Below are 13,051 nucleotides of genomic sequence, written 5' to 3'. Positions count from 1 at the left end.
CCCCTCCTTGCGGTTGCCTTGTGTTGTTTCTGTACAGAGTTGAATGGAGAGTTACAGAGCTGAGTGGCTGGTGCCTTTTACTTCGTCTGGGGGGGTTAGTGGGGCTCCGTGCTGCGAATTAGCTGCCTGGGGAGGAGAACTGAGAGAAGGAAGACTACTAATAAACTGCACCTCAAGCCTGAGCCACAGCGTGAGAGATTTTGTGCCAAATGGAGGATTGGTTTTGTGTGAGGAAGTTAGAAGGGGCTTGTCAGTGCCACTCCTCAGGAGCAATGGAACTGTCTGTCGGAGGTGAAGCTCGTCCATGCAGGAGATGGGCCTTCTTAGGGGATTGCTCCAGACTGTGTTGAACTCTCACAAGAACTAGAAATGTGTACAGCTGTTGTTCAAATGCAAGACCCATTTCTTTGACTTCGTCTTCCCAAACAACACACAGCTCACTAACTAACCCACACACGCACATGCTATGCATACAGCTTTCTCCTGGGGGAGAGGGAATGGAGAGGAGCTGCATTTAATAGACATTTGCATTTGTTTCTGTTAGTTTAATGACTCTATGTATTCTTTCAAGACATAAAATTGGATTTCTTTGTGACCTCTAAGCTTCACAAAAACAATTTAAAGGGCAAACAAAATTGAATAAATTTGTACAAGTATTGAAATGTAATAGCATTGGGTGACTGTGACATTCTATACCAGGGGTCGGCAACCTACGGCACGCGTGCCAATTTTGAGTGGCACGCTGCCTGCCCGGTGAGAGGAGGAGGAGGGGCCGGAAAGCGCCACGCTGGGGGAAGAAACAGGGAGGGGGGAAGCTTGGCTGCCGCAGGACCAAGCTTCTGCCTCCTGCCCCCGCAGGGGAGAGCGGTGGGCGGGGGGCTGGGAGCACCCCCACGAGCTGAGCACCCCAGCCCTCTGCCCTGCACCCCCCACACACACCCCAGCCCTCTGCCCTGACCTCGAGTCGCCCCCAACACCCAGCCCTCTGCCCTGACCTCCCCCCAACACTCAGCCTTCTGCCCTGCACCTCCACACACCCCCCAGACTTAGAGAGACCTTCTAAAAAACGTTAACGTATTATCGGCATGCGAAACCTTAAATTAAAGTGAATAAATGAAGACTCGGCACACCACTTCTGAAAGGTTGCCTACCCCTGTTCTATACCTTGGGGGGGAGAATGCTGTAACCCCCATATTCCTCATTTTCATATAATCGTGATCTTGCATATAAAGCATGCCTTGTAAGATATCAGGGGAAAGATTATGATCTGCTGAAAGTCATTTCTCTATCCATAGATGTGTATCATTAATGCATATGAAGTTATAAGAATTTGTGTGGGGGGGGGGGGGGAGAGGCATAGCTCAGTGGCTTGAGCATTGGCCTGTTAAACCCAGGGTTGTGAGTTCAATCCTTGAGGGGTCCACTTAGGGATCTGGGGCAAAATCAGTACTTGGTCCTCCTAGTGAAGGCAGGGGGCTAGACTTGATGACCTTTCAGGGTCCCTTCCAGTTCTATGGGGGGGGAGGGATAGCTCAGTGGTTTGAGCATTGGCCTGCTAAACCCAGGGTTGCGAGTTCAATCCTTGAGGGGGCCATTTAGGGAACTGGGGTAAAAAAATCTGTCTGGGGATTGATCCTGCTTTGAGCAGGGGGTTGGACTAGACCTCTTGAGGTCCCTTTCAACCCTGATATTCTATGATTGATTGTCACTAAAACATGCTGTAAATTGGGGGAATCAGCCAGATTAGCTCCCCAGAGGCAACAGCAAGGAAAGTAACCAAAGCCCGGGTGGGGTGTGAAACAACCCATGAACAGCTGTTCAGCAAGGGAGCTACAATGCAATGACTCACCTGCACGAGGCCTCACCTGGGGAATTGCTCAACTTTGCTGGGAGAGACTCAGCAATACCCCACAGATATGCTTGGACTTGTGTTCCACAAGCACATGGACTGAGGGTATAAAACAGAGTGGACACATATGAGGCCCTTCTCCTGCCCCCACCTCTACTGCAAGCAACCAGGACACTGAGAAAAAGACAAGACTCCAACACAGGAGATTGGCCCAGGTTTAAGGAACAAACCTGTATATTAAGGACTGCAATATCCAATGGGGTGAGAAAAACAGCTTAATCTAGTTGCTTCCCAGTCTAATAGGGTTGAGAGTTTAGATTGCATGCTTATATTTTATTTTCCTTTGGTAACCACTCTGACTTCTTATGCTTTGACTTATAATCACTTAAGATCTATCTTCATAGTTAATAAATCTGTTTGTTCTACCTGAAGCAGTGCGTTTGGTTTGAAGCATGTCAGAGGCTCCCCTTGGGATAACAAGCTTAGTACATATCAATTTCTTTGTTAAATTGACGAACTCTCATAAGCTTGCAGCGTCCAGTGAGCATAACTGGACCCTGCAAGACGGAGGTTCCAGGGTTGTGTCTGGGACCCGAGATATTGGCTAGTGTCATTTGCTTGCAAGTAGCTGGGAGCAGCTTACATGCCAGAGGCTGTGCATGAACAGCCCCGGAGTGGGGGTTCTCACGGCAGAGCAGGGTAAGGCTGGCTCCTAGAGTCAAGGATTGGGGTGACCCAGTAGGTCACCGGTCCGGATGACACCAGAGGGGAATGTCACAATGACATTTCTAGTCAACATGATCTTGTTCATCATTATGATCTCTGTTGAAAGTGTGTGGGTCACCACGGTCTTCAATGCCTTGGCATGTACACAGTTCTGTGCAGGGAAGATTGTTCTGACTACAGACACAGTTGATTGTGCAATGACCCCTACTGGACAGGCACAGATAAGGTCTGGTAGATGCTCAGATGCCACTGGATCCTTGAAGAATACAGGAAGTAGTTCATCTTTTACATTTTTCCATCCAAGCTGCACTGGTGATCCAATATCTGGTTTACCTACGTGTGAAGACATCCAAATCTTTGTTTGTCAAGATGGTCTTTTGACATACTCTTCAAAACTGTCCTCACATGGATGGAGTTAGGCCAGTGACTTGTCCTTTTTTATGGTAGATAGAGGCACAAGTAATTCAGGTCTTTGTGGCTCTTTTTTTTTTTTCCTTGTTCTACTCATCCATCACTGCTACCAACTTCCTTGCCACAGAAAGAGTGGCTTGGCTGTCACACTCTGCCAATTTTGCAAGATCTCTGAAGCGGTAAGCTCCCATTGTTTTGACAGCACTAAACACAGACTTTTTCCCAATACCAAACAGGGATGACAGTCACATTCTATTAATGTGCGTACAACAGGAAGTATGTTGCAAAGTCAAGAGTGAGTGTATCACAGATTGCATGCACAGTATGAAACTATGCTTGTCAGTTGTGTTGGTAATGGTGCCTGTTTCAGTCCACCTATCATCTGGGTGTTCCATTTTGGAAAGCAGTGAAGAGCAAGGACCAAAATATCTGTATCACGTGATCGAATTACTATTGTTCCTTGGACATCAAGAGACCCAAAAAGTCATATTGGCACATACAGTATGCAGAAGCATCCTTGTGTCTGTTTCCTCTTGAGTACTGTGCAAATCTTGGGCCTCTTCAACACCTCTACTGGTGATGGACTTTGCTACTTCACAACTGGAAAAGCCTCCAGCAAACAGTGTTTGTGTTTGGTATGCTCAGATACATTTTGAACTGTATATTCAGAGAAATTTTACAAGTGACTGCTTGTTGGCTATCATGTTTAGAAACCTTTTGCTGTGGAGGCACAGGGCATCTACCAATCATTTGGCATTTCTTGCATCCAGCCTTAGATCTTCTCTGGTGCTGTCTTTCTGCAGTTTTTACAGAGTTACTGTTAACATATCTGTCAAAAACTTCAATTAAAGAATTAGTTTGTCGAGTCATTTTAGGACCTGCCTCCAAGTACTCAGTAACCAATTCATCAAATGTGTGGAATTTGTCTCCAGCCATAATTTGTACGATAGCAATGGCATTTCAGATGTACACTGTGGTTTCTTGGTTACACGCTCTTAGCTCATGGATTCTTTTCAGCTTGAACTTCCAGCTGATGCCCTAATTCAGCTCTGTCTGTTCTTCTAACTGTTCCATCAGCATGGAGGAGGACCATAGACACAAGTGCTATTGGGTGACTAAGAACAGTTGCCATTGAAACATCATCTCTGTCTCGCTAAGGACAGGGCTCTGCGGAAAACAGTTTCTGGACTGATAGCTGCTGTGATTGTCCCTCCCTTGCCAAACAAATTTGGTGGCCTTGGCCATGTCAATATGCAGTGCAGATCAAATGCTTACTGGGAAGCAATTCACTCTACATAGTTTAACTCTGCATTTGAGGCTCTGAATGCTCTGAAACTTTAATCATTTGTTAAATGGTGTGAGCAGTACTCATGTAGTTCCAGCATTTGTCTGGCAAACATTAGCTATCACTCAAAAGGCGTTTGAAGACATTAAGTTCTTACATGTCCTTAAAGAGTCTGATGATGATGTAACTCAGCATATGCTACCAGTACTGCGGGATTTCAAATGGGGGGTATGTCCAGTATCCTACATTCAAGTTTGGGGGTTATTTTCGCCAAGTTATGCAGATATTACTTCTAAATGTCCATGCAGGGGGGCATGGATCAGCATTCATGTTGCGCTCCCTGTCAGTACCCGGCAAGCTAATGATCCAACCAGCTGACCAAATTCAGTGATGAGTCCTGGTCACATGCCACCTGAGGCATGTTGCGCATACGCTAAGAAGAATGTTCATACAGAGCGTGTGTGTGATTGGAAACTTCACCTACACACACAGCATGCCATGTTTCCATACTTTTTAGTCCAAATAGGCACAACTGTGCCAGGTGGATAATAATCTACATTCTTTATATGTTAAAGCTGCCTGAAGTACACAGTGCCTCTGAATCTGGGAATTTGCTGTCTGTTCAACTTCTGGTTCTTTCAGTGGAATTTTGGAGTCACATGGGACTAGAGAAAACTGTCCTCAAAGACTCAGAGGTCCGCACTGGGACTGTAGGACTGATGAGAGAGAAGCCAGAAAAGTCCTGAGTAAATATGCAAAAGCTACAAGAGAAAGAAGTGGCCTAACAAGTAGTGAACACAAAATCAACAAAATTCCTTGCCTCTGCACTGAATGGGGATGAAGAGTATGTTATTGGTCTTACCAACCATGTCATCAATAATATGACAAAGCCATTCAGTCCTGAATCACAGCCAGAGGTGCTTACCAGCATGTTTACTGGATTGCATGTAATATCAGGTGTACAAGAGTCTTTACTGAAAATAGCAGAAATTGGTAAAGAATAAATTGAGAGATTTGTGAGAGGTGCACTTGATATGATGAGATAACTGGCTCCATGGATGAGGGGAAAGCAGTGGATGTGTTTTATTTCGTAACTTTAGCAAAGCTTTTGATACAGGCTGGCAAGAATACTGTGGGAGAAAGTTAAAGAAGTATGGGCTGGATGAATGGACTATAAGGTGGGTAGAAAGCTGGCTAGATCATCGGACTCAATGGATAGTGATCAATAGCTCCATGTCTAGCTGGCAGCTGGTATCAAGCAGAGTGCCCCAAGGGTTGGTCCTGGGGCCGGTTTTGTTCAATATCTTCTTAATGATCTGGAGGATGGCGTGGACTGCACCCTCAGCAAGTTTGCAGATGACACTAAACTGGGAGGACTGGCAGATAGGCTGGAGGGTAGGGATAGGATACAGAGGGACATAGACAAATTAGAGGATCGGACCAAAAGCTGATGAGGTTCAACAAGGACAAGAGTCCTGCACTTAGGACAGAAGAATCCCATGCACTGCTTCAGACTAGGGACTGAATGGCTAGGCAGCAGTTCTGCAGAAAAGGACCTAGGGATTACAGTGAACGAGAAGCTGGATATGAGTCAACAGTGTGCCCTTGTTGCCAAGAAGGCTAATGGCATTTTGGGCTGTATAAGTAGGGGCATTGCGAGCAGATCGAGGGACATGATCGTTCCCTTCTATTTGGCATTGGTGAGGCCTCATCTGGAGTACTGTGTCCAGTTTTGGGCCCCACACTATAAGAAGGATGTGGAAAAATTGGAGAGAGTCCAGCGGAGGGCAACAAAATTGATTAGGGCGCTGGAGCACATGACTTATGAGGAGAGGCTGAGGGAACTGGGATTATTTAGTCTGCAGAAGAGAAGAATGAGGGGGGATTTGATAGTTGCTTTCAACTACCTGAAAGGGGGGTTCCAAAGAGGATAGAGCTAGACTGTTCTCAGTGGTGGCAGACGACAGAACAAGGAATAATGGTCTCAAGTTGCAGTGGGGGAGGTTTAGGTTGGATATTAGGAAAAACTTTTTCACTAGGAGGGTGGTGAAGCACTGGAATGGGTTACCTAGCGAGGTGGTGGAATCTCCTTCCTTAGAGGTTTTTAAGGCCCGGCTTGACAAAGCCCTGGCTGGGATGATTTAGTTGGGGTTGGTCCTGCCATGAGCAGGGGGTTGGACTAGATACCTCCTGAGGAACCTTCCAACCCTGATATTCTATGATTCTGATGGAACATGTAGTTTCTTCAGCCCAATCAGGAAATCTGGCATCAAAACATTTGCTGACATGGCCAAGACCACCAAATTTAAGTTTGGCAAGGGAGGGACAATCAGAATCAACAAAAAGGTCTAACAAGCTTGCACCTCCCCAAAATTTTCCAATATGTGCAATAAAACAGCATAGGCTGTGTACCGAGTTCATTAGGGAGAGTCCATTTCACTTGCTGAGCAACAGCACACAGCTGCTGATCCATGCTCTGAATGGCATGCTGCTGTCCTACAGCACTGACATTTGCTTATATTTCAGCATTGCAGTATAGACCATGGCCATGTCAGCTTCTTTGAATATCTTCTGAAAGATATCTCTGCTGTCTGAATTATATGCCTCTTTATTGACCAAAGGACAAACTCCAGTACCAACTGGGGGACAAAAGTAGCAGATCCCTGGAAGCTACAATCACCTGCTTTGGATAATATTCTAAGGCTTTCATTTTGGATATTTCAGACCAAAGGACTGAAGCAGCATTATACAAAACCACTTGTTCATTTGAAAGCTGTTCATCAGGCTCATGCACCAGAAGAACATTCACAAAACATGTGGATGACTTAAGTTCCTGCTTCTGCTTACTAGCAACTTGGATAGCCTCAGCTAATGTTTTTCTGCACGAAGCAATGGTAGATTTGCCTTGTCCATGCTCTGCATGGAATGAAATTGTAGAACCATAGTGGTGTTTTTTAATCTTACCTGTAATTTGGAAAAGCTTGCAATTTCTACATCTGAGGGGAGTAGTGTTTATATCTTTGTAGCAGCTTGGGCAGGAGAAAAACCTTGCTGTACAAGATCATAGTCTATATCTTCCATCAGCTGATAAAATGCAGTGGCATAAGGTGATTATTGTTGCAGTGTAACTAGATGGTTTTGCTTTAAGATTTATTTTACTCAAGCAGCAAGAAAGGCATGTTGAGTGATAAATTGGATCCTTAGCAATCAAGACTTCCACAGCTAGTCTGCGCAACATGTCATCTCCTCTCTGAAGGGCTACGTCCCTTAGATTGGTTGCTCTCTCAAATGTTTCTATTTTATGAAGTTTCTTGTCGGTCTTGTTTTTCTCAAGTAAACAATGCAACAGGGTCAATTGCTGGAGGACATGACTGCTCTGGTGGCTGTAGAAGCAGGTGAACGTGTTGCTGTCTGATCAGATTCAGAGTCTTGTCTTCCTTGGATTCAGTACAACTCTGACATGTGCCAAATTCAACTTGCTTATGTATTTCTGAGAGCAACCCCCGGGATAGGGTATTGGTGGCACATCATCTGAACTAGAAAATTCATCCAGTAGATATCCAATATAATTCATCTCTCCTGGCTTTTGCTGCGAGCATCCCAGAAATCTGTCCACCAGTGGGGCCTTTTTACAGTTTTGCATTCTTTTGATTTTCTTGACAAATAACATATTTTTCAACGTTTGTGGAGAGGTTTTTCTTTTTGATGTAAGCTTTAAGGGGCTTGTCATCTCAGACTGTAACTTCCATTCTAGAGGTAAAGTTCTCAAAGAATGTTGTTAGCATTCACTGTTTTTTGTACAACTATACAGTCTTGTGCTAAAGTTAGATATGTTAGTATCACTATATATATGATACTATATGTATCAAAATCGCCATTTTTCTTTAGTGAGCACTTTGATTGAAGTCCAATATGAAGCTGTGTATTGTCATCTCTAACACTAATACTGACCTGTGCATAGGCGCCAACTTTTCCCGGCACTGGTGGGTGCTCACGCCCCCCCCCCCCCCGCCTCCATTCCAACTTCTTCCCAGCCCCACCTCTTCCCCGGGAGCGCACCACGTTCCCCCTCCTCCCAGCGCTTGCCGCCACGAAACAGCTGTTCTTTAATTGCTCATATCAATTCCACTTAGGTGTGTGTGCATGTTGCGTGCACGGATGTTGGAAACTTTTACCCTAGCAGCTACCCGTCGAGCTGGCTGGGGAGCCCCCTGGAGTGGCGCCGAAATGGCGCTCTATATAAGCCCCTGCCGGCCCGACCCCCCTTCAGTTCCTTCTTACCGCCTGTGACCGTTGTTGGAACAGTGGTCTCTTGTCTTTTCAAGTGTTCCACTTATCCCTAGCGTTCTCTTATCTTCATTGTAAATAGTTAGTAGTTAGTAAGTGTTAATTGTTTTTCTATAGTATTAAGTGTAGTTTAGCTGTTGAGGGCAGTCTCGTCAACGACTGCCCTGCGGGGCCCTGGGGCATGCCGTCTCAGGCTTCAAGCCTTGCAGGTCTTGCAACAGGCCCATGCCTATGGGCGACCCCCACGATTCCTGTCTCAGGTGTCTGGGGGAGGGCCATCAAGCAGACAAGTGCAGAATTTGTAAAGCGTTCAAACCTTGGACGCGGAAAGAGAGGGAGTTTCGTCTTAGGCAACTCCTCATGGAGTCGGCCCTGCGGCCCTCTCAAGACACGGGCCCGAGCGCCTTGGTGCGGAGCGCCCCTCTAGCGGTACCGGCTCCGGCACCGCAGAAGATCCCGCGCTCATCTTGGGACTGGCGATCTCCCGGACCCCAAAAATGCCCGCCTCGGCACCGTTCCCATTCCCCGGTTGCTGCTAAGAAGGAAGCCGTGGGAGGACCCCCTCTTAGGAGCGAGAGAGTTACCACGGTCCGAACGGAACAAGACCCTGGCCAGACCTCTAAGCAGGCCACCATACCTAGATCTCTTCAGGCCACCCCTCCACACGAGATGGTGCAAGTAGAAGAGATCATTCTACCGTCTATGCCGGACACCTTCGAGGCAGCGAGAGGTCTCATAGAGATGACGGCTCCGGTGCCTCCGGTCCCAGCACCGGCCCCAGCATGGGTCCCGGTGCCATCCAAGGGCAAGTCGGCAATGTTCGGGCTGTCAGCTCTCAGACCAGCATCTCATTCCTGCTCAGAGTCCCAGCGCCATTCTGAGTCCTGGCACCGCCCCAGGTCTCGGTCTGACTCGCGGTACTGGTCCTGCAGTCTCAAACCTCGGAGCCACTCCCGCTCGGGGTTGCTTTCAACTGCGCGAACATGGTCCCGCTCGAGGTCCAGGTCACGATCGCCATGGCACCGGTCCGCAGTCCACTACCGATCGGCACCGATCGCCATCGCGGCACCGCTCCCCAACACGGCACTGGTCGTGATCAGCCTCACGGCGCCGATCCCTGCATGACCTGCGCCTTCCAAGAGACTCGGTGCTGCTTTGATCCACTCCCGCACCGCCCCTCCTTGGCCTTCGCGGTCCCGATCCCCTTCTGGCAGGTCGGAGAGAGCCTCAGGGGTCTCAGAAATCCCTCATTCTGGCCCAGGGAGCCTCGGCCAAGTTCCACCAGCGACCCACTGGCAACCTCAGTGGCAATTTTGGACATCCGGGGCATACCATCAAGCCCAGGGCGCTCTCCCCATTGCCCGGCTGCTGTTTCGCTCAAGCGCCAGGCCTCCTGAGGCAACTCTCAGCCGCCCTCCTCCTGACCCAGACCAAACTGTGGAGCCAGCGCCTGCGATAGAGGCTACCCCAGCTCCCCAGGAGGAGCCACCCATGTCCGATCAGGTTGCAACATCCGCACCGGCCCTCCCAGTGGAGTCGTCCTTGTCCTCCCCTGATGAGGCTGTGGCTGGCACGTCCACGTCTGGGCCACCCCCCGATGGACTTTAGGGTCCTCCAAGAATTGTTGAGGCACGTGGCCCTCAATATGAACCTCCAAATTGAGGAGGCTGTGGAGGATGAGGACCCCATGGTGGACATTCTAGGCCCTCCAGGGCCCTCCAGGGTGGCCCTTCCCATGAATAAAACCATCCAAAATAATGCAAAGACTCTCTGGCAAACCCCGGCCTCCATTCCCCCTACAGCTAAGGGGGTAGAAACAAAGTACTTTTGTCCCCACCAGGGTTACAAATACCTTTTTACCCACCCTGCCCCATGTTCGCTTGTGGTAGACGCGGTAAATGCCAGGGAGAGACAGGGCCAGCAAGGGCCTGCTCCCAAATCAAAAGACGCAAAACGGCTGGACCTTTTTTGGGAGAAAGGTTTATTCTACTGGGGGTCTCTCGCTGCAGATTGCTAACCAGCTGGCGATCCTCAGTAGGTACAATTTTAACTCTTGATCTGCGGTCCTCAAATTCCAAGATCTCCTCCCAGCAGAGGCTTGTACAGAACTGGGGGGCCATTGCTGAGGAGTGTAAATTGGTTGCCAGGACCTCTCTCCAGGGTTCCCTCGATGCTGCGGACGCGGCTGCGCGCACCCTGGTGTCGGGAATCGCTATGCAGCGGAATGCCTGGCTTCAGTCCTCCGGCCTCCCGCCCAAGGTTCAGCATACCATCCAGGACCTCCCTTTCGATGGCCAGGGCTTGTTTGTGGCTCAAACTGACTCCCGCCTGCATACCTTAAAGGACACGAGAAACACCATTAAGTCCTTAGGTATGCATACCCTGGTTAACCAGAGGAAGCCCTTTAGGCCACAGACCACCCATCAACGTCCTTTTCCCTCCTAGACCGAGGCAGGATCCTTCTTGTCGCAGAGGTAGATACTCTCGATGTAGACAGTCTTGCCCCCCCTCTGGACAAGGTCAAGGGCAGTCTAAGCCACTCCCGGGCCCTAAGCGCCCATTTTGAAGGTGCGCCAGAGGACAGACTACTAGTTCTAACCCCGGACAGTTATCCCTTTCTAAATCGTCTATCCCGCTTCTACCATGCCTGGTCCCATATTACCTCGGACCGTTGGGTCCTCCGCACGGTGCAGATGGGATATTCTATCCATTTCCATTCCCTCCCACCCCCCTTCCCCGTCCCTCTTCAGGGACCCTTCTCATAAGCAACTCCTCATCCAGGAGGTTCAATCCCTCCTTGCCCTAGGGGCAGTGGAGGAAGTTCCTCAGGAGTTCAGGGGCAACGGTTTCTACTCCCGCTACTTCCTTGTCCCCAAGGCAAAGGGAGGCCTAAGACCTATTCTGGACCTCAGGGAGCTCAACAAGTACACTGTCAACCTGAAGTTCCGTATGGTCTCCTTAGCCACTATCATCCCTTCACTGGATCCGGGAGACTGGTATGCCGCCCTCGATATGAAAGACGCGTACTTTCACATTTAGATTATTCCGCCTCACAGACGTTTCCTCCGTTTCATGGTGGGCAAGACACACTATCAGTTCACAGCCCTCCTGTTCGGCTTGTGCAAAGCCCCCCGCGTGTTTACCAAGTGCATAGCGGTCGTGGCTGCCTTTCTTCGCCAACACCACATACACGTCTTCCCGTACCTAGACGACTGGCTTATACGGGGCTGGTCTCACCATCACGTCCAGTCGCAGGTAAACCTACTCATGGACACGTTCACTCGCTTGGGTATCGTGGTAAACCTCAGCAAGTCCGTCCTCGCTCCTACTCAAATAATAGAGTTTATAGGAGCAGTCCTAGACGCAAACCAAGCGAGGGCTTTCCTTCCAGAAGCACGGTGCCTGGCTATAGCAGGCATAATTACCAGCCTCTGCAAGTTTCCCACCACCACAGCAAGGCAGTGTCTCAGGCTGCTGGGTCACATGGCGTCCTGTACATACGTGGTGCAACATGCCAGGCTAAGGCTCAGGCCGCTTCAGACGTGGTTGGCGTCTGCCTATCGACCAGGACGCAACAGCTTAGAGATGGTCCTCACGGTCCCAAAGTGCACGCTCGACTCCCTGCAGTGGTGGCTGGACCCTCAGATGGTGGGTGCCGGGGTCCCGTTCCATCCCCCCAACCCACTCTGACTCTGGTTACAGACGTATCTGCCCTGGGATGGGGAGCCCACCTCGGCAGCCTGACAATGCAGGGCTTATGGCATGAGAGCAAGCTGTCGCTGCACATCAACATCAGAGAGCTCAGGGCGATCCGCCTTGCGTGCCAAGCCTTTCTTCCCCACTTGCGGGGCCACTGCGTAGCAATCCTAACGGACAACACCACGGCCATGTTCTACCTGAACAAGCAAGGCGGAGCCCGGTCATCACTGCTCTGCCAAGAAGCCCTCTTTCTGTGGGACTTCCGCTTAGTCCACTCCATCAACCTTCAGGCCTCGTACCTGCCGGGTGTCCAAAACGTTCTGGCGGATACTTTGAGCAGGTGTTTTCTGACTCACGAATGGTCCATATGCCCAGATATCATTCATTCCGTTTTCCGCACCTGGGGGTTTCCCCAAATTGACTTGTTCACTTCGCAGACCAACAGAAAGTGCCCAGCCTTCTGTTCCTTCCGGAGTCACAGCCCGGCTCTTTAGCGGATGCTTTTCAGATCACCTGGTCAGGCCAGTTGCTGTATGCCTTCCCACCATTCCCGCTAGTTCATAAGGTGCTCCTCAAGGTCCGCCGGGACAAGGCAGATGTCATACTGGTAGCCCCTGCCTGGCCACGTCAGTGTTGGTACCCGACTTTGCTGGACCTGTCAATTCAGGCTCCCCATGTCTTCCTCTCGACCCCGACCTCATATCCCAGAACCACGGTCGACTCCTACACCCGGACCTTCAGTCGCTCCACCTCACGGCCTGGAGGATCCGTGACTGAACCAGGCTGAACGCACC

This window comes from Emys orbicularis, chromosome 17 (assembly GCF_028017835.1).
Source record: "Emys orbicularis isolate rEmyOrb1 chromosome 17, rEmyOrb1.hap1, whole genome shotgun sequence".
Lineage (NCBI taxonomy): Eukaryota > Metazoa > Chordata > Testudines > Emydidae > Emys > Emys orbicularis.
This window is presented reverse-complemented; position numbering follows the sequence as displayed.